Source organism: Hylobates moloch, unplaced genomic scaffold, assembly GCF_009828535.3.
Source record: "Hylobates moloch isolate HMO894 unplaced genomic scaffold, HMol_V3 SCAFFOLD_15, whole genome shotgun sequence".
NCBI classification, from domain to species: Eukaryota; Metazoa; Chordata; class Mammalia; order Primates; family Hylobatidae; genus Hylobates; species Hylobates moloch.
The window spans coordinates 2,095,248-2,122,188 of record NW_026652290.1 but is presented as its reverse complement, the minus strand read 5'-3'; the positions used below and the strand labels follow the sequence as shown (position 1 = coordinate 2,122,188).

The 26,941-nt window shown below is 55.6% G+C and overlaps 1 protein-coding gene across 6 annotated transcripts in view; it reads right to left on the bottom strand.

Annotated features, from left to right (window-relative positions):
- RHBDF2 (rhomboid 5 homolog 2) overlaps positions 1-17,760 on the bottom strand; it is a 36,900-nt gene extending 19,140 nt beyond the window's left edge. The window contains exons 1-2 of one of the 6 annotated variants that reach the window (XR_009210152.1): positions 17,263-17,520; positions 3,963-4,160 (exon numbers count right to left, since the gene is read on the bottom strand). The gene's annotated coding sequence lies outside the window, so the exon portion shown is untranslated. Of the gene's footprint in view, positions 1-3,962; positions 4,161-6,999; positions 7,028-9,239; positions 9,380-17,262 lie in introns of those variants that run through there. The other 5 variants (XM_032179079.2, XM_032179082.2, XM_058429167.1 and 2 more) reach the window with 5 other exon arrangements.
- Between the last annotated feature and the right edge of the window lie 9,181 nt (positions 17,761-26,941).

Sequence of the window (26,941 nt, the reverse complement as noted above, 5' to 3'; positions counted from 1 at the left end):
TGCTGGGATTACAGGTGTGAGCCACTACCCCTGGTCCTAGGCCTCTTGTCTTTTCTGATGAATGCAAAGCTTTCATAGAGGGGAATGCACCAAGATTTACTTAAGTCCCGATTGCTGGTTATTTAGGATGTTTCCGGAATTTGAGAAATGGGTCTGATGTTGCAACTAACACCCTTGCATACACCGCGCGTGCTTGTTTAGGTATTAACAAGACCAAGTTCTGGAAGCAGAATGGCTGGGTTGAAGGGTAAGTACATCCCGAATTTCAGTGGCTGTTGCCCAGTACCCCATCTGGGGCTTTCCTGTGCATGTGCCGGCAGTCCCCAATTCCCCTCTGACTCCGCCAGAATTAACACCCTCTGCCTGTTTCATTCTCTTCGTTTCATCTCTTGCTCTGCCCCATGACCGTCTTCTTGTTAAAACCCCTAGCTATGGCCGGGCGTGGTGGCTCACGCCTGTAATCCCAGCACTTTGGGAGGCCGAGGTGGGCAGATCACCTGAGGTCAGGAGTTCGAGACCAGCCTGACCAATACGGAGAAACCCCATCTCTACTAAAAATACAAAAAATTAGCTGGGTGTGGTGGCGCATGTCTGTAATCCCAGCTACTCGGGAGGCTGAGGTGGGAGAATTGCTTGAACCCGGGAGGCAGAGGTTGCTGTGAGCCGAGATTGCACCATTGCACTCCAGCCTGGGCAACAAGAGCGAAACTTTGTCTCAAAAATATAATAAAAATAAAAATAAAACCCCCCAGCTGTTTCCTCTCCTTCACATCCCAAGGTTCCTGGGCAAGTTTTGTTTTTCTTCACCTTGTACGAAGCCAGGGACTCCATACCCATCTCCCCTGGGAGCCTTCAGCCAAGGGCGTGTGTGGGCTGAGGCGTGGGATGCACGGGTCGGCGAGACAGCAGCCATGTGGAATCTGAACCTGTCCTCCTCCTCCATCTCTACCTCACCTCTGCCATCTCCTGACCTGGAGGCTCACTCCATTCTCTCAATTCCTCTACCTGCTGCCTCAAGCCCCCTGACACTGATCATTCTCTGCACCGCAGCTGAGGTCACCTCCCAAAAGCACAGATCACACCTGTCACTTCCCTGCTCAACTCTCTCCCAGGATTTCCTGTTCTCACCCAAAGTCCAAACGTCTCACTGGGACTTCCAGGCCTTCTCTTCGTCTCTTTCTGTGCCCTTGCTTACCCCTGACCCAGCTTTCTGGGCCCCTCATTGTCTCAAACTCGCCAAGCTCTGCCGGGGGTGAGGTTCGTGATCGAAAGCAATGGAGCCGGTGGCACGTACTGGGCCCATGGTCTTGCATTTGCTGTTGGGTGAGTCACCCGACAGCTCATCACCCAAGTCCTGACCCGTATAAGGGGCAGAGTAACGGTTCCTCCCCAGAGAAGCGTCTAGAGGAGCAAATGAGTGGATGATGTCACCGGGCACAGTGGCTCATGCCTGTAATCTCAGCATTTTGGGAGGCTGAGGTGGGTGGATCACCTGAGGTCGGGAGTTCGAGACCAGCCTGACCAACATGGAGAAAGCCTATCTCTACTAAAAACAAACAAAAAAAACAGCCAGGTGTGGTGGCGCATCCCTGTAATCCCAGCTACTTGGGAGGCTGAGGCAGGAGAATCGCTTGAACCTGGGAGGCGGAGTTAGCGGTGAGCCGAAATCTTGCCATTGTACTCCAGCCTGGGCAACAACAGCAAAACTCTGCCTCAAAAAGAAAAAAAAAAAAAAAAAAGCTGGGTGTTGTGGTGGGCACCTGTAGTCCCAGCTATTCAGGAGACTGAGGCAGGAGAATCGCTTGAACCCGGGACAGGGGGGGCAGTTACAGTGAGCCGAGATCTCGCCACTGCACTCCAGCCTGGGCGACAGAGTGAGACTCCGTCTCAAACAACAACAAAAAAATGAGCAGATGGCTCCACACACTGAAGCACTGTGTCCACACAGAAACCTGGACAGGAAGTGCCCGGCAGCACGGCTCTGCAGAGACCGAGCAGGGAAACAGCACAAGCGCCCGTCAGCAGATGTAGACACAAATATAACATGTGGTTGAGCCACACAATGGAGCATCCTTCAGCCACGAAAGGAAGGAAGTCCTAACAAAGCTACAACATGGACGAGCTTTGAGAACATTGTGTCCAGGGACAGGGGCCAGTCACGATGGCCACCTCTGCATGAGTCCATTCATATGAAAGCCCAGAATAGAACAGGGAAATCTACAGACAGAAGCAGGGTAGTGGTTCTTAGGACTGGGAAGGTGGGGACTGGGTGGGGGGTGACAGCTAAAGGGCGCAGGCTTTCTTTAGGGGGTGATGAAAGCAATCTATAACTGTGGTGATGGTGGCACGATTCTGTGAATATGTATATATATGTACACACACACACACACACACACACACACACACACACACACACACATATTTTTTGAGACAGAATCTTGCTCTGTCACCCAGGCTAGAGCACAGTGGTGCGATTTTGGCTCATTGCCAACCTCTGCTTCCCGGGTTGAAGCAATTCTCCTGCCTCAGCCTCCCAAGTAGCTGGGACTACAGGCGCAAGCCACCACGCCTGGGTAATTTTTGTATCTTTAGTAGAGATGGGGTTTCACCATGTTGGCTAGGCTAGTCTCGAACTCCTGACCTCAAGTTTGCTTCAGCCTCTCAAAGTGCTGAGATTACAGGTGTGAGCCACCGTGCCCAGCCTCTGTGAATATATCAAAACCACTGAAGGTTGGGAGCGGTGGTTCATGCCTGTAATCCCAGCAATTTGAGAGATTGAAGCAGGAAGATCACTTGAACCCAGAAGTTCAAGACCAGCCTGAGCAACATAGTGAGATCCCATCTGTACAAAAAAATTAAAAAATTAGCCAGATAAGGTGGTGCATGTGTATAGTCCCAGCTACTCAGGAGGCTGAAGCAGAAGGATGACTTGAGCTAGGAAGGTTGAGGCTGCAGTGAGCCGTGATCGCGCCACTGCACTCCAGCCTGGGTAACAGAGTGAGACCCTGTCTCAAAATACAAATAAATAAATAAAAACACTGATGGTACACTTTAAATGGGTGAATCGACTGGTGTGTGAATGAATTCTCTCTCAATGAAGCAGGTGCTCCATAATGTTGGGCCTCTGTCCAAGCCAGTCACTCTGTCCCAGACCATCACACAGAGGAGGGGCTGGCTCTTCTCAGCCTCCTGGTTGCGGTTCAAGTGCCCTCCTGCCCCACCTTGAGCAGTGCCGGTCCCACCTCCCTTCCTGCCTTCTTTTTTTTTTTGAGACAGAGTTTCGTTCTTCTTGCCCAGGCTGGAGTGCAATGGCACGATCTTGGTTCACTGCAGCTTCCGCCTTCTGGGTTCAAGCAATTCTCCTGCCTCAGCCTCCCGAGTAGCTGAGATTACAGGCATGCACCACCTTTTATAGAGACCGGTTTCTCATGTTGGTCAGGCTGGCTCAAATCCAACAAAGTGCTCGGATTACAGGTGTGAGCCAGCGTGCTGGCAATTTTTTTTTTTTTTTTTTTTGAGACAGAGTCTCACTCTGTAGCCCAGGCTGGAGTGCAGTGGCATGATCTCGGCTCACTGCAACCTCTGCCTCCCAGGTTCGAGTGATTCTCCTGCCTCAGCCTCCCAAGTAGCTGGGACTACAGGCGCACGCCACCACGCCCAGCTAATTTTTTTTGTATTTTTAGTAGAGATGGGGTTTTGCCATGTTGGCCAGGCCAGTCTCGAACTCCTGACCTCAGGTGATCCACTCACCTCGGCCTCCCAAAATGCTGGGATTACAGGCGTGAGCCACCGCACCCGTCCCTTCCCTGCCCTTATTCTTCCCTTTCGCTCCCTGAATTGACTTTCTTCATTCACTGTCCACCGCTGTTCAGACAGAGAGCACGGGCCCCGCAGGAGGTATTTGGACGTGGGCACAGCAGCCAGTGCCCTGGGTCCAGCCACCCGGCCGCCCAGCTTCCTACCTTCGAGTCTGAGTTTGCTCGCGACTTCCTGGGTCTTGCTGTGAAGGGCTTTAGAGCATGTTCTTGTCTTCTCCTTGCTCTGTACAGTTGCTCCGGCGTCAAGCCTCAGTCTGTGGAAGGGTGGTCGGACAGACAGGTGGCTGGAAGGACAGATAGACGGCTCCAGGCCACACAGTGCAGCTTCCTGGGTACTCGCAGCTGGAAGAAAGGAGGGCCGGCTCCAGGGGGCATGCCCACCACTGAGTGCTTTAACCTTCCCCACCTCAGTCTCCCCATCTGTAAAATGGGGCCAATTTCACCTGCCTCACTGGTAAGGGATTAAAGGTGCTAATCAGGCATCTCCGAGTGCCAAGCAGCGAGGGGCACTGGCCTCAGGGTGTTTACAGCCAATCACCTAACAACAGTCCTCTGGTCTGGGAACCTGATTGGAGCAGGACATTAAAGTCAAGATGGCCCCTGTTATTTTTCTCAAGATTTCTTGAACAGTACAGAAACATTTAACTTTCGGCCAGGTGCAGTAGCTCACACCTGTAATCCCAGCACTTTGGGAGGCTGAGGCAGGTGGATCACCTGAGGTCAGGAGTTCGAGATCAGCCTGACCAACATGGTAAAAACCCATCTCTACTAAAAATACAAAAATTAGCTGGGCGTGGTGGTGCACGCCTTTAGTCCCAGCTACTCGGGAGGTTGAGGCAGGAGAATTGCTTGAACCTGGGAGGTGGAGGTTGCAATGAGCCGAGATTGTGCCATTATACTCCAGCCTGGGTGACAGAGGGAGACTCTGTCTCAAAAAACAAACAAACAAAACCACATATTTTTGGGCCAGGTGCAGGGGCCACGTCTGTAATCCCAGCACTTTGGGAGGCCAAGGTGGGGGAATCATGAGGTCAAGAGTTCGAGACCAGCCTGGCCAACATAGTGAAACCCCGTCTCCACTAAGAATACAAAAATTAGCCGGGGCTGGGTCAGTGGCTCACGCCTGTAATCCCAGCACTTTGGGAGGCTGAGGGTGGATCACAAGATCAGGAGTTCGAGACCAGTCTGGTCAACATAGTGAAACCCCATCTCTACTAAAAATACAAAAAAGTAGCCAGGTGTGGTGGTGGGCGCCTGTAATCCCAGCTACTCAGGAGGCTGAGGCAGGAGAATCACTTAAACATGGGAGGCGGAGGTTGCAGTGAGCCGAGATCGCGCCATTGCACTTCAGCCCAGACGACAGTGCGAGACTCTGTCTCAAAACCAAAAACAAAAACAACAAAATAATTAGCTGGGTGTAGTGGCACATGCCTGTAATCCTAGCTACTCGGGAGGCTGAGGCAGGAGAATTACTTGAACCCGGGAGGTGGAGGTTGCAGTGAGCTGAGATCGCGCCACTGCACTCCAGCCTGGGTGACAGAGCAAGACTCCGTCTCAAAACAAAACAAAACAAAAGAACTCCACATATTTAACATTCAAAGTCTAGGAATTACTAGCTGCCTTCTGATACTTAAGGCAAAGTTCAAATGATCTGGAAGTGTTTTGTTGCTTTGATTGGTAATTTATTGAACTTAAAAGCCACACAACATAAAATCAACCATTTTAAAGCACGAAACCCAGGGGCATTCCTGTTTTTTTTTGAGATGGAGTCTTGCTCTGTCACCCAGGCTGGAGCGCAGTGGCACGATCTCAGCTCACTTCAAGCTCCGCCTCCCGGGTTCACACCATTCTCCTGCCTCAGCCTCCGGAGGAGCTGGGACTACAGGCGCCCGCCACCGCGCCCTGCTAACTTTTTGTATTTTTAGTAGAGACGGGGTTTCACCGTGTTAGCCAGGATGGTCTCGATTCCCTGACCTCATGATCCGCCTGCCTCAGCCTCCCAAAGTGCTGGGATTACAGGCATGAGCCACCGCGCCCAGCAACCTGTTTGTTTTTAAGAAGTCCTGCCCAGGCCCTCCTTTGAGGGGAACCCCAAGATGCCGGAAGCCCTCCCGAGGCCGGGCAGGATTAAGTCCTTAACTGTGCCGGGCCTTGTTTGGCCCTCCACACACATTACCCTTCAAAACACCTGCCAGGGAGACATTAGCGTCTCTTCCATTCTGTAGATGGTGAATGGAGGCTCAGAGGGGTTCAGTAACTTGCTCAAGCTCACATAGCCAGGAAAGGGTGTAGCTAGGACGCCCGATGTCTGGCTCCAGGGCCTGGGGGCTCCTAGGGGACGGGCTCCCTCTTGCCCTAAGACTGGGGCTAGAAGACCCCCTCTCAGGGATCCAGAGAGGGAACTTGGTCCAGCATTCCAGCGCTTTCCAAATCAAGCTCCTCAGAGGCCTGGGGGTCCCCAGAGGTGCCTAAGGGGCTGCTATGGGGCAAACCAGAGGCTGGGGAGTAGCCCACGCTCCCCATTGATTCCATTGAGCAATGTTCCTTGACCCCCTGAATATTTGGGACATTTGGGGAGCAGAATGCTGGGTGCAGAGGAGAAATCTTGAGGCGGAGCTAGGATGTCTCCCGCTTCTTTAAGGCTAGTCCAGCAGCGCTAGCTTCACCTCTTTCCATCCCCAAGTGCTGGGGGGTCCTGACCCCACCCCCCAGGGCAGACTGCCCGGCCGAGTATGACGAGGTCCTCAGAGATCAACCCACTGGGCTGGGTTGGTGCCAAGGAGCCCTGGCAGCCACACCGGGACCCCAGTCAGTTGAAGCTGTGGGTAGGTCCCCTCGTCCTGAGCCTGCTCTGGGGACAGCTCCAAGACAACAGCCTCACCTGGGGCCTCTGCAAGAAAAGTTCATAGCTTGGCCTCCTTTGGGACCAGGGTACACCAAGAGGGCATGGGGAGGGCACCGCCCTGGGGAACTGGCACTGGGGGATGGCAGGCAAGCAGTGGAAGCAGCCAGGTGCAAGGGTGGGGCCTCCAGACTCCAGCTCAGTTAAGGTCGCCAAGCAGGTAGGATCTTTCTGGAACCCAGATCTGATCACACCTCCCTGGAGGTCCCTTCAGGCCTGCCCTCCCTGTCACACCCTCACCAGACAAACCACATCCCTGTGCCATCCCCAAGCTCTCACCTCCTCTCATCTGAAGCACTGCACCTGACACACCAGGCTCCACCTTGCCTGCTTGGCCAAGCCCTACTAGGAAAGTAAAATGTCACCTCCAGAGAGAATCACTTTATTGCCTGCTCTCTCCAGCATCTCGCGGATTTATCAACGTGTAGGAGTCTCCTACCCAACCCCGGGCAGCCCAGGATCCTGCACCCAGTGAGCCCTCATCGATGGCTAACTGAATGGGAAACAAGTGAGAGGGTGGGGCTGGGGGTGGTCAGTCAGTCCATGTCAGCCCTGGGCAGAAGTGGTTTCCCCCATCCTGCAGCTGGTCCAGGAAGCAGCCCCCTTTGGAGGGCTCCACTGAGAGCTCCTGCCCGGCTGGCTCCGCACCCACGGCAGGGCCAGGGTGGAGGACGCTGCATGCTGTGCCAGGACAAGTGTCCAGTGGACCTCCCCACTAGACTCCCCACAGGCACCGCTTTTGGTTCTGGGGCTCTGCCCAGCCAGCCTCCCCGTCCCAAGGCCAGGCCATCCCAGCCGAGACCCCCGCCCAGGATCTGCTGCATGGCTGGCATCGGTGCCAACCTCCTGATGAGAGAGGCTCCCAAAACCCAACATTGAGGGAGAGGAGAGCTTGGCCAGCCCCAGGGCAATCGGTGGTGGGGGGGTCCCGAAGAGAGGTGGCCTGACACCAGACAGCAGAGACAGGGCCAGGGCGCGTGGGCATGTCTTCCTGGGCAGGGGCCTGGCAACGGGAGTGCCATCTGAACCGCAGAGCACAAGAGGCCTGGGCAGCGGCCTGAGAGCAGCTCCACCCTCTGGCCTCAGTTCCCTTCTCTGAGGGAATGCGACGAGGTCACGGCCCAGCTTTGACACCCATGAAGCCTAAACATGGAGTATGAAAGCATGACTTTGCACCAGCCACTTTCCACCATTGAGATCAACTGCCTCCAACTCGTGCAGAAGTTGGGGTGGGGGTGCAAAAGCCCAGCCCCTTCCTTGGGGCTCAGCGGGGAAAGGAGTGGGGACTGTCGGACCCACTCTGGCCTTCAGCATGGCTCAAGTCCAGATGGCAGGAACCAGAGAGAAAAAAGTGCTGGAGAGCTGGAGCTGCCCACCCAGCACTTATCTCGGAGCCCTAGAAATGCTTGCTCACTGCAGGGGAAATGGTGACATCCTGGGACCAGGCTTCCTCCCGGCCCGCAGTCACATCCACCGCTCTCTCTCTAAGACCCCCGGGCCCGCCTCCGCACCCAGCCCACAGGCGGAACACTGCCACCTACCCAGCCAGATCCTGGCCTCACTGTGGCCAACCCCAGAGAAGGGCCTTCAGCCCCAGCCCAGCCGGGAGATGCCAAAGGGACGTGGGGAAAGGGCTGGGGCTTAGGGTGGGACAGACTCTATTTCCTCCACCTTTAGGGTGGGGCAGGGGAAATCCTGAGAATAAGTGAAGTGCAGAGTTCAGATCACTCCCAGGTCCCATGGGTTAAGGCCTCTGCACCCTCCCCTGCCCAGACGCAGGGCCTCCCCCACTGCAGATAGCTTTGGAGATAGCATAACCCAGCTAGCAGCAGCGGACCTCAGACACATCCAACGAAACGCAGACTCAGACACTATTTACCACTGCTGCCCAGAGAATCCGGTTTCCCCACAAAGGGTGGGGCCGGGCACTCCCAACCAAGCCTGTCCCGCACAGCTGGGTAAGCAAGGCCACCCCCAGGGAGGTCCCCAACAGAGCTCCACCAGCCAGCCCAGGCAGGGTGCAAGGGTCCCCCATCATGCGGACTGTACAAGCCACACTCCTCCACGCGGGCCGAGCCTACTGCCCCTCCCAGCTCCCCCAGGTGCAGTTCCCTCTCTCTCTCCACTTGGTGCCACCAATCTCCCTGCACTCCCCACCCCCACACAAGTGGGTTTCTAGAGGCGCCGAGTCTTGCTAATGAAGGGTGCAGTCCCCACAAACCCTGGGCTCTATGGGCTTTATGGGGCAGGGCAGGGAGAGCGTGGCAGGTGCAGCCCACAGGGAAACAGGCAGAGGCTTGATGCAAGGGCTGAGTCTGCGAGGGGCCAGAAATGGATAAGAAGTAAGCGGCCCCCTCCCCTCCAGACAGAAAAGAGGGAGACCATTATTAGCCATTGGATATGACCAGGAAGTTTAGGGGGCTCAAGCCGCCTGAAGAGAGGATGTGGAGAAACCACCCCCTGGGCGGGAAGCTGCTTCCAGCCTGGCTCCGGAGCTGCGGGTGGGCGAGGCGAGTCACCTGGTGTCCCTGGGAGTGGGCAGTCAGGACAGAAGGAGGGCGGTGGGAGGCTTGGGGCCACGTCTTCTCGGCTGAATCACAGGATGCTAGGGTGAGGGCTGGGGACGAGGAAACTGCTTCTCTCCCCAGCTTCCCTGCCACAGAAACTGAAACTCATTTTCCCTGCCTGTGGCCCTGCTGGGAACCAGGGCATTTTTAGAAAGCTGCAAAGAGGAAGCTGGGCCTCACCCACTGTGCAATCCCCAGCAAAACCCGTGGTTCTGCTGACCCCGGGGTTTCTCCAGCCCCAGAGGCCCGGAAGGACAGCTCATGGCACAGCTGTCCTCACACCTCCCCATGCATTCCCAAGCTGGGCCTCACGTAGCCAGAGACGCTGCCCTGCATACTTCCTTGCCCTGGCAAGAGGTAGAAGGGGCAAGAGTAAAGGGCAGGAAAGTGGCAAGAAGGCTGGCTGGGGGCTGGGGGCAGCATTTGGGGAGAGTCATGAGAGGCAAAACAGGAGGGCAGGTGTGGCATGAGCTGCGGCGTGAGCTCCACCGGCAGTTAGCAGAGGGGAGAGGGGGCTGGGGACTCTGAGGGTGGGACACCCAGCTGTCTGTCTCCAGGCGCCAAACAGGAGCCGCTCTCCCTCCCTCTCAGCACCACCTCCCCAGAGGCCGGAGCTGGTGGCAAGTGGGCGCAGACACGATCTCAACCCACTCCGCCGGTACACGCTTCAGCCCACAGCCGCTGATGGAAAGAAACAAAACGGCCTGTGGGTTCACACACCTCCCCACACATCCCACGAACAGCGGGTCCTGGTCCAGAGAGCTGTTTCTTTCTCCTCCTCACCCCTCCAGGGCTTGCCTCAAACTCAGTTCAGAAGATCAAGAACCCCCAGGGGCAGGTTCAGGGGCTTGACCATCCCCTGACTTCTCTGGGCTTTTTCCTATCAGGCCCCAGGCTCTGGGCTCCCCTTAACCCCGTTAGAGTGGCTGGGGCGTCATAAGCCAACCACAGACACGGGAAGCGGGCGCTGCGCTCCAGGGAGCCGCCAAGATCAGGGTGTGAGGTGTGAACCTGTGTGTGTGTGTTGCGGGGGGCTGGGGGGGTGACAGGTCATGTTCTTAGGGTGGTGCAGCCCCTGACGCCCCCTCTGCACCCACCATCTGGGCTTTCTCAGGACCAGTTGCCAGCAGGGATGGCAGAGATACAAATGCCCCCTCCTCTGCTGGGGTTCCTGGTCCAGGAAGCAGGCTGAGCTGTGGGTGCTGGAGCCCTGCATCCCCAAAGCCCAAGGTGCAGCAGCTGCTGGCAAGACACAGGGGTGGGCATCAAAGGAGGTGGCAGTGCAGCCAGGCCTCTTGAGCTGGACACAGCGCTGGGCCCCACCCACCACGGTGCCCTCCCCTGGAAATTTCTGGATTTCAAAAGCTGCTGGTGGAGGCTGGGCACAGTGGCTCACACCTGTAATCCCAGCACTTTGGGAGGCTGATGTGGGCAGATCACCCGAGGTCAGGAGTTCTAGACCATCCTGGCCAACATGGTGAAACCCCATCTCTACTAAAAATACAAAAATTAGCCAGGCGTGGTGGCGGGTGCCTGTAATCCCAGCTACTCAGGAGGCTGAGGCAGGAGAATCGCTTGAACCTGGGAGGCGGAGGTTGAAGTGAGCCGAGATCACGCCACTGCACTCCAGCCTGGGCAACAGAGCAAGACTCCATCTCAAAAAACACACAAACAAAACAAAACAAAGCTGCTGATGGAGGCCGGCAAGTGGCAGCAGCTGGGCAGGGATGCAGGTGCCTTCCACATCCCAGGGAAGAAGCAGCAGCTCCCGAGCCTGGGGCTGGACTGCAGGCTTTGGGGCAATGAAGGGAAGGGGGCACGCACAGCAGCCGGACCCCAGTTCTCCTGCTCCCTCAGCATCGTTGTGAAGGGGAGGAGTCAGAAGTGGCCCCAGGGGCCCAAAAGGCCCTGTCCATTTGGGGTCAGACACCAGGACACTGGAGGGTTTCCAGGGTGGGGTGTGCACCACACGGTGCCACAGCAACGCAGGCTCTGTGGGAACTGCCCTTTGCTGCAAACGTTCATGAAAGTCCGCCTCTCTGCGTCCCAGCAGCCGGGTTTTCACCGGCCCTTGGAAGCAGCGGCGGTCCAGCACAAGCCCAGCGGTTGGGGCAGGATGGGTTGCAGCCTGGGGTCTGTGTGAGAGGTCCCTTTCACTCCTGCTGGAGGCTCTTTGACACTGAGGTGTGACCAGGCCATTTCCATTTGTGACTGTCCCATGTACACAGACAGGGCTCTGTCCTGTGCTTATAAAGTAGGAGCCCACCCGATTTCCACCTGCCTCCAGACTGAAAATCTGGCCTGATGGCAGAAGACAGGGTCATAGGCCCATCTCTAACCGCTGTGCGATCTTGGGCAAGCCACTTAACACCTCTGAGCCTCTGTTTGTGTAGGCATAAGATGCTAGTATCCTCCCAGGGTCTAAGATCTATGTGACTTTGTCACCATGAACGAGGGCTCACCCCAGCAACAGCTCAGCTAAGGTACAAGGTCTCACCTATTGTACAGAGAGGTAAGCACCTTGCCCAGCGTCACCCAGCCAGAAATAGGCCTGGACTGGCTGGGTGTGAGCATGCAGAGCCCAGGGAGCTGACAGTGTCCCTGGGCCCTCACCTCAACACACTCAGAGCCAGAGCGCTTCTGGAGGCCCAGTTCTGCCTCTGGCTGCATGGAGCCCCTCAGCAGGGAGGGAAAATGCCAGGCAGACACTTCTGGGCTTGTAAACAGTCATTAAGGAACTAATAAACCTGATTTCGAGAACTTTGCCCTGGGGCTCCCTGCTTCCCGGGGAAGAGGCTGGCCCTAGCCCCAGTGGCTGCCAGGGTTTCAGGACACTTGGACACCAGCCCACCAGGTTGCTCATCCCAAGCAGGCCTGCAAAGCCACCTGCTCATGGCCCGCACCTTGCTCTGGGGCAGCGTGGAGCTCTCTTGCTGAGGAATGAGGAGGGATAAGGGGCCAGAGATAGGACTCAAACCTGCCTTGGCCACCTACCTGCGGGGAGACTTTGGGCAAGTGGGTGCTGCAGAGCCTGTCTCCTCTGCTGTGAGATGGAGTGACGCCCCACCACGGAGGGAGCCAGGGAAGATGACAGCAGATATGAATGTACAGTGCCTGGCACACACCCAACGCCCAGTTGGAAGCTTCTTTTATTCCTGGCTGAGCTCTGCCACCATCGCTCACTTAGTCTCTATCTGAGCCATGAGCCCCACAGGGGACAGATCTCTATTCAACAGGTGGGGAAACTGAGGCTCAGAGAGATGAAGTCACCTGTCCAAGGTCCCACAGTTAGGGAGTGGTGGGGCTACAACCCCAGCCAGGGTCCCCGTGCTCTTAACCTCCACACCCTGCAGCCTCCTGCCACCCTGGAACTGGTGAGGGGCAGGGGAAAAAGAATGGGTGAGGACTCTGAGTGTTTGGGGTGCTGGAGTGAGTCCCGTGTGCAAAGGCCTTTGATTCATGAAGAAGGGACAGCACCTAACTGCCTGGGCAGCACTGCTTGGCTTGCAAAGGACTTTTACAAACATGATCGCATTTAGTTGAGGCTGAGGGGGAGAGGCGGCTGTCATCCTCACGGGCTGGCAAGGTCAAAAGAGGCTTGGGCCAGGGTTCAAAGTCCTGTTCACACTCCAAACCCCACAGCAGATCCTCAACCCTCCTGTTCCAGATCTCTTTTTTTTTCTTTTTTTTTGAGACGGAGTCTCGCTCTGCTGCCCAGGCTGGAGTGCAGTGGTGTGAGTTCGGCTCACTGCAAGCTCCGCCTTCTGGGTTCAAGCGATTCTCCTGCCTCAGCCTCCTGAGCAGCTGGGACTACAGGTGCACGCCACCACACCCGGCTAATTTTTTTGTATTTTTAGTAGAGATGGGGTTTCACCGTGTTAGCCAGGATGGTCCCGATCTCCTGACCTTGTGACTGCCTGCTTCAGCCTCCCAAAGTGCTGGGATTACAGGTGTGAGCCACCATGCCTGGCCCCAGATCTTCTTATGGCTACATGGAGCTGACAACCTGGGGAGACCCACTGGGAGAGGGAAAAGGGTTTCTTGCCAGAGACCAGGGCAGGAAGCCACCCCGCACCACCTGCTGGCACAGGGTTGAGGGCCACACGGGTGAGGCAGAGGAGAAAACCAAGACTTGAGGCAGCTTTACCCTGCTCCCAGCCCCAGGAACCTACGCCAGGGAAAGCACAGCTGAGGGGCACCAACTCCATGACCTGCCCCCCCCCCCCCCACACACACACACACACACTGGCAGGCCAGGAAAACCCCCGGGCAGAGGTCAGCAGTTCATGCCCAGATGGAAACCCACCCTCGCTTCCCTTGGCCACCAAGGCACTGAGGTCCCCCAACCAGACACAGCCACTCCTACAGAATAACAATAACAACAGTGCCACTGCTCCGTATGCGTGTTCCCATCTAGTCCTTGACAGCCCATGAGGCAGGGCCCTGGCCATCTCCCAAGTCTGTCTCATGGACCGGCAGCCACGCCCCTACCTGAAGCCACCCTAACACCATTATCACGATGGCTCCCCTCACTGCTCCTGCCATGGCCGGGCACTGCACTGAAGGCTGCACACCTTCACCATGGGAGTCCTCACTTCACACGACTCTCCAGGTAGATTACTGTTAGTGTGCAGCTGGGGAAACTGAGGCACAGACTAATTAAGTGAACCCATCCTACTGAGCACACACATGGACGACTGTGCCCGGCAGCCCCTGGACCTTGGCCCAGCTCCTGAAGTTTGGAATCCTCCTGCATCCTTTTCTGCTGGTCACAAGGTTCCCCTCACACTCCAGTGTCTCTGGCCCACCTCCTGCGCTGCCCACTTGGCCGAAACCACTTTCCTGGAGGAGCTGGGCACTGGGGCTGGAACTGCCTTCCAGTAGCTTTTGGACCACAAACAATCCCAGCTGGGCGCCCGGATACATTTGCTTACATTTCCTGAAGGAGGGAGGGGCTGTGGACACGGCGGTGCTTTGTACTTCCCCGAAGGTGTGTTTTTCTTTACACCCATCCAGGTCTCCTGGGAGGCAAAACGATGTTCCAGGCAGGCTTGGTTTCCCTGTGAAGCCACCCATGCCCTGAGAGCTGTCCCTGCCCAGCCACCACCACCGCCGAGGTCAGCCTGTACTTGGGCAGGCGCAGACGTCCCCACCACTCCTCCCCCAGCCTGGCTCAGCTGGATAGGAAACTGGGAGCTGCTTCCGACAGCCAGCGCAGCGCAGCCGGTGCAGATGCCTGAGCTCACTCTGGAAACCCCCTGGGGCAGACGGGCAGCGCCGAGGCCTGCTCCAGAGTGCGCGGCACAGAGATCTGATGAGAGTGTGGAGGGGGAGAGGCAGCCAGGAGGGCACACGTCTTCCCTGTGCTGTGCCAGCGGCAGGCAGGGGCCAGGCCCAAACGGAAGCACCAGGCAGCTGAGCTGTGCCACTCGGACATTCACAGGCAGGCGTGCACAGCTCCTTGACTTCTGCTGTCATCTGTCACCTTGTCTGGGGAAGAGTTTACACAGCAAGGAGGACAGAAACCTTGGTGGAGAGGCCACCACAGTATCCAGAGCTGAGGCCACAGGAAAAACAGCACCACTGACCCCAGAGCAGGACTCGGGCCCCAAGTGTGTCACCCAAAGCATTTGTAGTGTGATTTATTCCTCCTCTTACAGGAACAAAAGTCCCCTTCTGGGCTGGAGAGAAAAAGAGTGAGTGTGTATGTGTGTGTGTGTCTGTGTGTGCCTGTGTGTGTGTGTGTGTGTGCCTGTGTGTATGTGTGCCTGTGTGTATGTGTGCCTGTGTGTGTGTGCCTGTGTGTGTGTATGTGTGCCTGTGTGTGTGTATGTGTGCCTGTGTGTGTGTCTGTGTGTGTGTATGTGTGCCTGTGTGTGTATGTGTGCCTGTGTGTGTGTATGTGTGCCTGTGTGTGTGTGTGTGTGTGTGTCTACACCAGGTATAGACAGGTAAGAGTCACTGAGGGTTTGTTCGTGGGGCTCTTGGGCGGGGCCTGAGGGTGGGCAGCTGGGTTCGCGCCTGAGCTCCACTGCTGACTTCCTGAACAACTTTGTACAAGTCTCTGGGTGCTCAGCCCCGTCCCTTGAGAGGCTCACAGCCATGGAGACCACTTTTGTTTTTTGTGCAAATGAGAAGGTGGGAGTTTCACTTCGGCCTTTTACAGTCAAGAGACCGAAAAGACAAAACAAAACAAAACAAAAACAAAACCCACCAACACCAACAAAAAGAACCCAAGCTCGAAACCTCCACTAGGGTTCCCAGGCAAGAAGGCGGGGTCCAGAAGTGAACAGCATGGGTATAATGGCTACTGCAAGAAAACGGGGAGGGAGGGCAGCGAGGTGGCCCCAGCTCCTGGGTACAGACGTGGCTGCTTCATCCGATCCTCTCCCACCATGCCAGCCACCCCTCCTTGTTGCCAGAAAACTGGAAGTACATTCCTCCAGCCCAATACAAACAACTCTGAGTCATCCCTACTGGGGGGCCGCCTGGCCTGTGCTTTGATGTCTCCCATCTCTCACCTCAGCTAACACCACGGGCAGGGGTGCCCCCACCCCATCAGCAGCTGGGCCCACTCCAGGGCTCGTCAGCTAACCCAGGGTGCCCTCTTTATTGCAGGAGAAAAGCAGCCTGGGGAGCCCCCAGGAATTAGGAGCCCTGATACTCCTTGGATGTCACTTTCAAAAGGTGTACATAATTGGACGAGTTAGGTGAGTTCAGAAGGAAAAATTCCAGCAGGTCACATGGTATCAGGCAATCATGCCAGCCTCAGCAATCCAGCTTTGGGAAAATCTATGGGAAGAGAGCTCACCCTCTGCCCGCCCTCCCAGCCCAGGGATATTTGAGCTCAAGGGCTGCCTCCGCCCAGCCTTCCTGGGAGACTGCCCTGGGGTTAAGCACTCCAGGCCTGGGCTGCGAGGGGGTCCCCTGTTCCCGACCTCTCCCCCACAGCACCCAGACCAGCTTCCTGCAGGGCCAGTGGAGATTGGGAAAGGCGGTGGCTCACGGCACCAAAGGAGGACTCTTGCGAGGGGAATAAGTGCCCTCACACTGCCTTACCCCTTATCTCATTCAGGTTTATTCCAAGTTCCTCCCCTAACCACTCGGGAAAACTGAGGTAGTTTCCCCAGTGAGGGAGCATCATTGAGAAGGAACCTGATGGACCAGCTGCTGTGCAGGGTTTCTCAGCCTCAGCACAGCACAGCACCTTGGGCTGGATAATTCCTCGTTGTGCGGGCTGTCCTGTGCCCTGAAGATGTCTGGTAGCGTCCCTGGCCTCTACCCACTACCTGCCAGTAACAACAACACTCACTTCCCCTCTCAAGTGTGTGACACCCAAAATGACTCCAACATTGCCAAATATCCCATGGCAGGCAAAGTCGCCCCTGGTTGAGAACTACAGCTCTAAAACACGCCTCCCTTTCCACTCCCTGCCCTACAGACAGTGATGGTCGAATAAGACAGATGCTGGTCTCATTATTTTACCAGCAAATGGCACACACTGGGGGCCTGATGCCAGCCACCCAGGCAACAGCAGCCTCTCCCCACGTGGGGTCAGCTCCCGCCCCCCCCCCCCCCCGCCTTCTGCTCCTCAGACACACCCGCTGCCACCCTCTCAGTAGCTCCAACCCTAGAGCCCCCTCCGTTAATCTTTCATGGAATGGGGCAGGGCCAAAACCTAGGCTTCCTTTGCGCCCTGGCGTGGGAGTGGGGCGGGGTCTGTACCCTAGGGGACTTATCCGTCTCTATCCCAACGCCCTGGGAGAACATCAGAGGGGCCAAATAGGTAAAAGGAAAGCCCAGGGCCAACCTTCCCCAGCCCCTCCATCCAGAAGTCAGGACTCCTGGGTCCAATTTCTGAGCTCCGGTCCAGCCCTGCTGTGTGAGTCCGGCTCCCTCATCCCCACCCCCGCACCTGTTTCCACCTTGGCTGGCTCAACCAACAAACTTCGGCCCCGGTCCGCCCGGTGCTCACCCGGGAGAAAGTGGAGGGGAGAGAAGGGTCTGAACTGCAGGCACTTCTGGGACGCAGGCGGGACTGCCCCGCGCAGTCTCCTCTCTTCCTCCGGAGGTTTAAACCTCTGCCCAATCGTCTTGCCTCTCTACATCTGGCGCCCCGTCGCCCAGGGACCCCTTAGGCGTCCTGTCCGAGCCGAGCCCCAGGGGCCAGCAGACCGGGTCCAGCGGCCCCGCCGGCGCCGTTCGAGCCAGCCCGGGCCTCCAGCCGAGCCCACGTGGGACCCAGGCGCTCCGCAGGGCGGGCACCGGGCACCGGGCACCCTCCCTGGCCGCGCACCACCGCTCCAGGGCAGGCTCGGGCACAACCTCGGGACCCTTCCGGCGCCTGCGGCTGGGCGGCCGTGAGCCCTGCCCCGGTCGTCGCCCCGCGCTCACCTCCCTGCGGCCCCAAGTCCCCGGGACGCAGCTCTGTGCGGCGCCTGCGAGCGGCTGGGCGGTGGCTCCTCGGGGGCGGGGCGGCGGCGCTCCGCCTCTTCCCTACCTGCGCGCGGGCGGGCGGGGGGCGTGGCCGGGCTCCGGGGGGGCGGGGCCTGGACGCAGCCTCCGCTCAGACCTGCTTCCTGGGTCCCCGCCTCCGCCTTCCACCCAGCTGGGTCCCCGCCTGGGCAGAGCCCCGTTTTCGCCCGAGCTGGTCTCTTCAGGGCGCCGTCCTTTCCCTCTTGGCTTCCTCACTCCACCCCAGACCTGACACGTCATCTAGGTCTGGATTGGCGTCTTCAAGTCGCCCGTCTCCCTCAAGAAAAAGCACCGAATCTCCCCTCCCCTTCCTCCAGCGCCCTCATCCTCAGGCCAAGTGGGCTTGTTCCCTTGACCCTTTAAGTCTGTAGTCACACTCTATCCGGGAAGCTGGGCCTGAACACCTCCTCTCCCTCCTGGACCCTGAGGCCTCTCCCCTAGCTCTGCTGTGCCCTTCGGTTGGGAAAGGGCACTCCGTGGAGGTCCTGTCTGCATTTGCCCTGCAGCGAAGGCCAACATTTGTGACTCCTGCCACCCCCCTACACACTCCGTAGAAGCACTGACAGAACCCATCCAGCTCTGGCCCTTCCAGCTGCCAAGCGGGCCAGAGCCAGACTGGAGATTGGGGACGCTGGCGACACCTGGCCTCTTGGCTTGGGTCTGTCTGCCCAGGTGGTTCCTTCTCTCTTTCCTGGACTCCAAGGCCCTGCCTCTTGGGACTAGACAAACAAAACCTTGGCCAGGGCAGCTAGGACCGAACTCCAAGGTCTGGAGGCCCCGTTCTCAGCCCCGGCGCTTATCATCTCGCCCGTCCCACTCCAGGAGGCCTGGCCAGGCCAGGAGGAGCCGAGTTTGAAGAGACTCAGGCTTGGAGGGGTGGGGGTGGGGGTGTCAGGGCCAAGGCAAAACCTCTGGCCCTTAGAGAGCTCCTGAGCCACCCTGCCCCCCAACCCAAGGACTCTGGTGTTTATTGCTGACCTGGGTGGAGGTGGGGAGCCCCTGGCTGCTGGGGATTATCCTGAGAGATGCATCTCTCCTCCCCAGCTCTGGGGCCATGAGGAGGGCACAGGCTGGAAGGAGGAGGAGTGGGCCAAAGCTGGGGTGGGAGTTGCTCTTAATAACAATGTAAGGGACCATTTATTTTGCAATCAGCGCATTCTGGGGTTATGTGCAGAGAGGAACAAAACCAGGGTCTGCCCACAAAGTGCTAGCATTCTACGGGGAGACGTTGGAACTCAGTACTGTAACAGGAAGGATGAGGGCAGCTAGCCATTCCAAAGTGCTTTAGTCTGTATAATCTGCAGTACAGGTCTATGAAGTGGGTACCATTATGATCATCCCCATTTTAGGGATGAGAAAGCTGAGGCAGAGGGCGATGTGAGGGGAGCAGCTGGGGTTTAAACTCAGTCGTGATCTGACTTTAGACTCTAACAAACGCTGCTGCAAATGCCCGAGCTGGGTCCTCTCTCCTGGAGCTCTACTGGAAGCTCTGTAGGAGTCCTCAGGAGGGGAGGGATTCATGGTGGTGCTTAAGCTGGTGTCAGGGATTTGTCCCATGCAAACATGGCGTGCTGCCCGGCCACATAGGTGCAGGGATGCTGATCACAGCCTTGGCTGCAGCAACACGCACCTGTGAGGCCAGAGAGGGAAGAATGTTAAATTGGCCAGGGGAATATTTTGTGCTGATGTCACGCAGCTGTTAGAGGCAATGAGGCAGCTATGCCTGTACCGATAAAGGAATTATCTCCAACTTATAGTAAGTTAAAAAAAAAGCGAGCTGCATGTTTAGTATAATCCCGCTTACCTAAATTTAAATAGAACAGACACATATATGTTGGTAGATCCACAAAAACTTTCTGGAAGGATATTTGTGGAGTAACCCTGCAGGGGTTTAGTGGGAGAGAGGCACTTGCTTTTTCATTTTGTATCATGTGCATATATTACTTACATAGCTTAAAGAGAAACACTGTCTAAACTCTTTGTTTTTGTTTTGAGACAGGGTTTTGGTGTCACCCAGGCTGGAGTACAGTATACTCATGGCTTATTGCAGCCTCGACCTCTGGGGCTCAAGTGATCCTCCCACTTCAGCCTCCTGAGTAGCTGGGACTATAGGTGCACGCCATCCTTCCTGGCTAATTAAATTTTTGTTTTTTTGTAGAGCTGGTGGAGGCGGGGGGCTCAGGCTGGCCTCAAACTCCTGGATTCAAGTGATCCTGCTTTGGCCTCCCAAAGTGGTGGGATTACACTTTGCATATTTTACTTTTATAACTTAAAGAAAAACACTGTCGGCTGGGCGCAGTGGCTCACTCCTGTAATACCAGCACTTTGAGAGGCCGAGGCGAGCGGATCACCTGAGGTCGGGAGTTCGAGACCAGCCTGACCAACATGGAGAAACCCCATCTCTACTAAAAATACAAAATTAGCTGGGTGTGGTGGCGCATGCCTGTAATCCCAGCTACTCGGGAGGCTGAGGCAGGAGAATTGCTTGAACCTGGGAGGCAAAGAGTGCAGTGATCTGAGTTCGGCTTGGCTACATCACAGGCTGTGTGAGGAGGAGGACAGGAGAAGCCTGGGGAGTCAGGGGGGCCTCAGGGTGGAGCCTGCTGTGTGTCCAGATAAGGGTTTTTACTTTATTCTGTAAGCAAGGGGGAGCCATGAGGCATTATTCAACTAGGAAATTGCACCCTCATATTTTCTGCTTGTGTAGCCTCCTTTAAAACATGCTTTCACAGACACGATTTCATTTATTATTTATTTATTTATTTATTTTTGAAACGAAGTCTCGCTCTGTCGCCAGGCTAGAGTGTAGTGGCACAATCTTCACTCACTGCAACCTCCGCCTGCTGGGTTCAAGCAATTCTCGTGCCTCAGTTTCCCGAGCAGCTGGGATTACAGGCATGCGCCGCCACACCCAGCTAATTTTTTTTTTTTTTTTTTTTTTTTGAGACAGAGTTTCTCTCTTGTTGCCCGGGCTGGAGTGCAATGGCACGATCTCGGCTCGCCACAACCTCCGCCTCTCGGGTTCAGGCGATTCTCCTGCCTCAGCCTCCCAAGTAGCTGGGATTACAGGCATGTGCCACCAAACCTGGCTAATTTTGTATTTTTTTTAGTAGAGATGGGGTTTCTCCATGTTAGTCAGGCTGGTCTCGAAGTCTCAACCTCAGGCAATCCTCCTGCCTCTGCCTCCCAAAGTGCTGGGATTACAGGTGTGAGCCGCTGTGCCTGGCCTTTTTTTTGTATTTTTAGTAGAGATGGGGGTTTCACCATATTGGCCAGGATGGTCTCGATCTCCTGACCTCGTGATCCGCCCGCCTCGGCCTCCCAAAGCACTGGGATTACAGGTGTGGGGAGCCACTGCGCCCGGCCTATTATTATTTTTTGAGGCAGTTATTTTGCTCTGTCACCCAGGCTGGAGTGCAGTGGTACAATGGGAATCACTGTAGCCTCGACCTCCTGGGCTCAAGTGATCCTCCCACCTCAATCTCTTGAGTAGCTGGGACTACAGGCCACCACACCTGGCTAATTTTGCTTTATTGTTTGTAGAGATGGAGGTCTCACTATGTTGCCCGGGCTGGTCTTGAACTCCTGAACTCAAGCGATCTTCCCGCCTCAGCCTCCCACAGTGCTGGGTTTACAGGCATGAGCCACTGCACCCAGCCTATTTTATTTTTTTAATCTTGACAACAATTCTGCAGATAGGCAGGTCAGGCTTTACAGATGAGGACACTGAGGCTGCTGTGGAATTAAGACCAGCGACAGAGTTTATTGAGAAGCTTCGGTCCTCAGTGAGTACTGAGTGAGAGGAAGGCAGGAGAACGTGCCCCAGAGAGGGACCCACCCTGGGAACTGCACACCCTGAGACCCCCTCAAGACTTACTTTGTGACGCTCGGAAGAAAAGGGCAGAGGGTCTCGAAGCCATGAGTTAGCAAACTCAGAAAAGCTCCGACAACACACATTTGAAGGCTGCCCTGGTATTTGTCCGTGGGAGTAAAATATTAGGGGTCTATGTTTAGCTTTTTTCATTTTTAGAACATGAGTGGACCGGGTGTGGTGGCTCACACCTGTAATCCCAGCACTTTGGGAGGCCAAGTCGGATCACTTGAGGTCAGGAATTCGAGGCCCACCTGGCCAACGTGGTGGAACCCCCATCTCTACTAAAAATACAAAAATTAGGTGGGCATAATTGTGCGTGCCTGTAATCCCAGCTACTTGGGAGGCTGAGGCAGGAGAATCGCTTGAACCTGGGAGGTGGAGGCTGCAGTGAGCTGAGAGGATGCTGAATGCTGACTTCCTTGTCAAGGTTCAGAGCAGTGTAGGACTGTGCCCAAGAAGGCACAGGTGGTGAGAGAGAGCAGGGCTGGGTGCTGGGCCCCACACCCACACTCTTTCCAGCCATCCCGGTGGACCATTCCCATCTTTTGGAAGGGCCATTCTGGCTGTGCTTAGGACAGATGGGTTTGGGCAAAGGTGGGGAGGCCAGGTGAGAGGGACCAGGGGAGTGGCTGGGGGAGCAGAGTAGAGAGAGGGATGAGAAGGGCATCCCCTCTCTTCGGAATTTAGCTGACACAAGCCCCCAGACTTCCTCTCCATATATGCTCTGGATTTACCTCCCTTTACCCCCAGGCCGCCAGCAGGGAGAGTCGGCAGCGGCAGTGGGTCCAGGTGGGAGCCCCAGAGAAAGGAGCCACAGGATCTTGCCGGCCTAGCCGCAGAGATTGATGATGCGGGATCGCCATCTGGTGGCGAGAAGAGGTACCGCGCCAAGGAACCCACCTGGTCGGGGGAACCTGGGGAAGCCGCAGTCTTAGCGCTCCCTGCTACCTGCTTTCGCACCAGATACCCTGGCAGTCCAGCCTGAAGGTTAAGGGCACAGGGGCAAGGCTCGCTCTTAACAGGACTCGTCAGTGCTTAGCAAGATGCCAAAGCGTCTGTAAGGCCTCTCCTTTCCTCCCGGCCTGCATTTATGACATCATGCCGGGGAGAGCACCAGTGAGTGACCTTCTCTCTCCAGGGGTTCATGGGCCACCAGACCCTTAGGCACCCTGGGAGCTGCCTGCCACCAGGGGAGAAGCCAGGGTGCCTGGCATTCCCGGGTGCTGGGGAGGAGGCGGATGTGGTCAGACTCCGTAGGCCCAGAGATACTTTTCAGCTATCTCCTCCTGGTGCTATTCCTTCCCCCATGGTGCCCTTGAAATCCATCTCCACCTCCCTCCCAGCAGGCTGCTCCTCACCAGTGTTCTCGCCCCACTGTCAGCCCTCCACTGGGTCATCCTAGTCTCAGCTGGGGCTCGGTCATTCCCACCAGCCCTTGGGAACGGACTTTGAAAGCTATTCCAGAGCCCCTGTCACCTGCTCAGCCCAGCTGTGCTCATTTTTCAGGCGCCCATCACTGCTGTATCTTCCCTCCCCGACCTTGGAGGCCTCAGTCACCCTGGGAGGAGAATGAGGCCTGGGGGAAGGGCGCTGGCCTCGGAGGCATGCAAATGCTCAGGTACACCCAACTCATCACTAATTAGCTTGGGCGGTTAAGCAAGTTACCTAACTTTGGAATACTGAGGCCACCTTGGAGAGACATGCCACCCAGAAGCCATAAACCAGAAGATTGACAGATTGACATAAATGCCTCCAACTTCCGTGCCACAAAAGGCACTGGAGACAAAGTTAAAAGCCAAACAGCTGGGCAAGGTGGCCCATGCCTATAATCCCAGCATTTTGGGAGGCTGAGGCGGGAGGATCACTTGAGTCCAGGAGTTTGAGATCAGCCTGGGCAACGTGGCCAGATGCCATCTCTACAGAAAAATAAAACCCGTCTAATTTTTATATTTTTGTAGAGATGGGGTTTTGCTATGTTGCCCAGGCTGGTCTTTAACTATTAGGCTCAAGCGATCCACCTGCCTCGGCCTCCCAAAGTGCTGGGATTACAGGTGTGAGCCACTGCGTCTGACAGTTTTAACTTCTTGATCATACGTCCTCTCTGCCCCTGCCCCACAGCAACCAGCTACAGTCCTACCGGCCCATCCACACATCTCCCGTTTCTTCCGCTGCCCTGGTTGCTTCAGGCCTAAGCCTGGAGTGGCCTCCGTGCCTTCCCCAGTCCACCCTGCACAGGCTGCCAGCTCTGTGGCCACCACTGCTCCTGTTCCAGGATCTCCAGTGGCTCCAGGTCACCTCCCAAAGACAGTCCGAGCGCCTCAGCCATTGAGGGCCCCAAGACCTGGCGCCAACACACTTCCCTGGTCTTACCTGGCATGTTCTCCATCACAGATTTGGCTTCCACTAGCTCCCGGTCTCTGCTCACTCGCCCCCCACGGTCTCCACCGCTGACATGGTCTCCCTTCCTCACAGAGCCTTGAGCTGCACCGCACCCTCTTTCCCAGAACCTTCCTTGACACCCCTTCTGGACAAGCCCCCTCCTCTGTGGTGTCCACGCCCATGTACACAACCTTCCTCTTCTCTCGTGGAGAGGTTTGAGAGGAGAAACAGGACCTCATTTAGTCTCTTTTTTTTTTTTTTGAGACAGAGTCTTGCTGTGTTGTCCAGCCTGGAGTACAGTGGTGCAATCTCTGTTCACTGCAAGCTCCGCCTCCCGGGCTCATGCCATTCTCCTGCCTCAGCCTCCCAAGTAGCTGGAACTGCAGGCACCTGCCACCACGCCCGGCTAATTTTTTGTGTTTTTAGTAGAGATGGGGTTTCACGATGTTAGCCAGGATGGTCTCTATCTCCTGACCTCATGATCCGCCCGCCTCAGCCTCCTAAAGTGCTGGGATTACAGGCGTGAACCACCGTGCCCGGCCCTAGTCTTTTTTTAAAAAAAAAATAGTGATGGGGTCTCACTATGTTGTCCAGGCTGGCCTCGAACTCCTGGGCTTAAAGAATCCTCCTGCCTTCACCTCTCAAGTAGCTGGGAATACAAGCGCGAGCCATCGCGCCCTGTTTAACGTGATTTACTGATGGATGGGATGTGAGGGGTGAAAGAGAGGACAGTTGAGGAGGACTCCAGGGCTTCTGGCCTGTTTAACTTGGCAGAGTCTCCACTTTCGAGGGGAAATAGCCAGGGGAGAGGAGGCTTCGGCAGAGGTTCCGCTTCGTCCACACGAAGCGTGAGGGGTCCGGGAAGCAGCCGGAGGCTCCAGCCTGAATCAGGACAGAGATGTCAGGGCTGGGATTTAAATTTGGGATTGGATGAGCTCACTGAGAAAAGAGTGTAGGAAGAAAAGAGGGGCGAGGACAGAGCCCTGCAGCCATCAGCTTTGAGGCCGGAATAAAGGGACCAGGGAGAGGGAGGATTAGGAAGCGGGAGGTGGCATTGAGCTGAGATCGAGCCACTGCATTCCAGCCTGGGCTACTAAGCAAGACCCTGTCTCAAAAAATAAAATAAAAAAAAAAATAAAAACTACAAAATAAGGCCGGGTGTGGTGGCTCACGCCTATAATCCCAGCACTTTGGGAGGCCGAGACAGGTGGATCACCTGAGGTCAGGAGTTCAAGACCAGCCTAGCTAACATAGTGAAATCCTGTCTCTACTAAAAATACAAAAAAATTAGCCGAGTGTGGTGGTGGACGCCTGTAATCCCAGCTACTCGGGAGGCTGAGGCAGGAGAATCGCTTGAACCCAGGAGGCAGAGGTTGCAGTGAGTGGAGATCACGTCATTGCATTTCAGCCTGGGCAACAAGAGCGAAAATCCGTCTCAAAAAAAAAAAAAATTACAAAAAAATCTAATAGAAATTTGGTAGAAAGGATAAGAACAATTCACAGAAGAATAAGTAAAAATGGTCAATGAACATAGAAGATATCCAACCTCACTAGTAACTAGGGAGATGTAAACTAAACCTGTGACGATCCCTAGCAACCAGCTCTCCATGTCTGAATGGCAGGTGCCACTCAAGGAACCCTGGGGAAGTGGCTGGCTCCAGGGCCAGGGCCAGGGCCGGGCAAGTGCATGAGGAGCCTGGCACATGTTGTTTGCAGCAGAAAGCAAGGAAGCTTTAAAAGATTAATGGGGCCATGTCAAAAGGACACAGGAACCAGCTGGAAGGGACTGCTACTGGCCAAGTTGTAACAATTTGAAAATCAAAAAGAAAAAATGATTGGCCTGGTGCGGTGACTCATGCCTGTAATCCCAGCACTTTGGGATTCTGAGGCGGGTGGATCACGAGGTCAGGAGATCAAGACCCTCCTGGCTAACATGGTGAAACCCTGTCTCTACTAAAAATACAAAAAAATTAGCTGGGCGTGGTGGTGGGTGCCTGTAGTCCCAGCTACTTGGGAGGCTGAGGCAGGAGAATGGCGTGAACATGGGAGGCAGAGCTTGCAGTGAGCCAAGATTGCGCCACTGCACTCCAGCCTGGGCAACAGAGCAAGACTCCATCTAAAAAAAAAAAAATTCATTTTTTCATTAGACACTCAAACTGAGGAAATCCAGAGAAACTCTTGGGACCCCACCAAAGCATTTATTCAACCAAAGTCTTGGCCAGGCCCAGTGGCAGGTAATCTCAGCACTTAGGGAGGCTGAGGTGGGAGGATCACTTGTGCTCAGGAGTTCGAGACCAGCCTGGGCAACATAGCAAGACTCAGTTTCTAAAAAAAAAAAAAGAAAGAAAGAAGAAGAAATTAGCCGAAGATGGTGGCGTGCACCCGTTGTCCTAGCTACTCAGGAGGCTGAGGCAGGAGGATCGCTTGAACCCAGGAGTTTGAGGCTGCAGCAAGCCATGATTGTGCTACTGCATTCTAGCCCAAGCCGCAGAGCAAGATCCTACCTCTTAAAAATATATATATATGTATACATGTATATATACGTATATACACACATATATATACATATATATATACACGTGTGTGTGTGTGTATATATATATATATGTGTGTATATATATATATATCAGGCCCAGAGAGGCAAAAAAATCAAGCATCTATCCTGCCTTTCCAGTAGAAACTGTATTTCGAAGCGGCCGAATAGTCGGGTTTGAGGAAGGAATGCTTTGCTTTACAGAAGAATGCCGGCTGTATTACGTATTTCTGGCTGCAAAACAATTTATCCCAAAACTTAGCTGCTTGAAACAGCACAGGTTTATTATCACACAGTTCCTGTGGGTCCAGGAATCTGGGTGTGGCTTAGCTGGTTCCTTGGGCTCAGGCTCTCTCATAGGCTGTCAACGAGAAGCTACAGTCATCTCGAGAC